Here is a 1,608-nt window from a genome sequence, read left to right as displayed (position 1 = left end):
TCCACTCAGAGGGTTGGGTTGAATCCAGGGGCGATTCTGTAATATAATATTAGCAATGAATAAACATTAAGAGGAAAACACATTTGAAAACAATAAGAGGATTTGAAAACCTTAATAGGAAAATATTGTGTAAATAAGAGGAATTATTATTAAGAGGAAAAACAAAAAGTTTAAATAAGAGGAAAAACTGAATTACAGATAAATAATAATATTACTTACGAGCTGGGATGTTGATTCCACCAAGTATGAGATTCTCTTGATCACGAATAGGAACTCCTGTAATGGAAATATTTTTTTGTATGAGTACTTATTACTTGTTTATACACTTGTTAAAATATACAATTAATAACTTTTAAAATTACGAAAATTATTGTGAAAACGTACGGTTATTTATGATGCGACGGCGTTTGGGTGGAGGATCAATGACGTTTCTGGCTTCGGTGGGAGGCTCCCGGTTAACGGAGAAACGACAGTATGGGCAGGAAGTAGAACCATGAACTGAAATGAAAATAATATATATAAATTGACTGTCTGTATGTATGTATGTGTGTTTCGGATATATATTTTCTTTGAAAGTTTATTGAATGTGCGAGAAAAAGCGGTACTTACGATTTGCACAATAGAGTTGTCCACAGCTGGTACAGGTTACGTCAAAATGTCCAGGCGGTGTAGGCCCATTGCATCCTATACAGTACAGTCTGCATTCTTGAAGAGCGTTGATGGACATTTCACCTAGGCATGTTAAACATCGTGTTTGACACACATGAACGATTTCGTTGTTGATAGGAGACAGGCACAGAGGACACACTGACATGATGATATGACTAGGCTAGGGGAACCTTGTGAACAGGATGAAGATTGAATGTTGACTGAAAGTGTAGGCCTCTGAGACTTTGGCGATCTGAGGGGGCCCCTGAATGAGCGTAATAATGATAGTGTGCCCCTGAGTGAGCGTTTGGCTGTTTTATTAATAGCGAGAATGATTGGCGAATACTGGGAATAAACTCTTTTATTATAAATTGTGTAAACTATGAATTAGATGACTAAATAAATTATAAATAAATAAATAAGTTTTATTAACGCTTAATGTATATATATATATAAATTATTACGGTGGCGAACGCCGACAATGACTGGTAGATGTCTGGGGCAGGTAATCAGGTGATGATTGCCTCGGGCAGATAGCCTGGGGCAGGTAGCTGGGGCCAGCTTAGATAGTCTCTGAGGCCGTTTCAGTATTAAAGGTTACATTGAGATGCTTCGGTTGATTTGTATAAAACTGACTGGTTAATGAAAAAGGAATAAAATATTAGTATGTCAGAAAATAGCAAGAGAGAGAATAATATGAAGAGGAGAGAGAGAGAGGAGGGACGGTCCAGATATTATGGATAAGATAAGATAAGATAAGAGGTACCCTGTATGCGATGTCTGGCTGGCCGGGCGTAAGGTAAATAAAGGTGACGCGAGAGATTGCGAGGTAAGGGGGGAGGGAGGGGGGTGTGATGTACGAAACACTGAAAACCCTGGCTCACAAACACGAATTTCTAAATTTACATGAATAACTATGGCTTACACAGACGGATTTTGTAAGTTGAAAACATGTAAAAC

The 1,608-nt window shown here is 38.0% G+C and overlaps 1 long non-coding RNA gene across 1 annotated transcript; it reads right to left on the bottom strand.

Moving 5' to 3' along the window:
- Positions 1 to 219: 219 nt before the first annotated feature.
- LOC138350714 (uncharacterized) lies at positions 220 to 1,274 on the bottom strand. The gene is made up of 3 exons (XR_011222240.1): positions 610 to 1,274; positions 385 to 498; positions 220 to 276 (listed from the first exon to the last, which is right to left on the bottom strand). It is a non-coding gene; the product is annotated as an uncharacterized lncRNA (long non-coding RNA).
- Positions 1,275 to 1,608: the final 334 nt, after the last annotated feature.

Source organism: Procambarus clarkii, chromosome 47 (genome assembly GCF_040958095.1).
Source record: "Procambarus clarkii isolate CNS0578487 chromosome 47, FALCON_Pclarkii_2.0, whole genome shotgun sequence".
Taxonomy (NCBI): Eukaryota; Metazoa; Arthropoda; class Malacostraca; order Decapoda; family Cambaridae; genus Procambarus; species Procambarus clarkii.
Note: the sequence above shows the minus strand (reverse complement) of the source record. Positions and strands in the feature narration are given on the sequence as shown.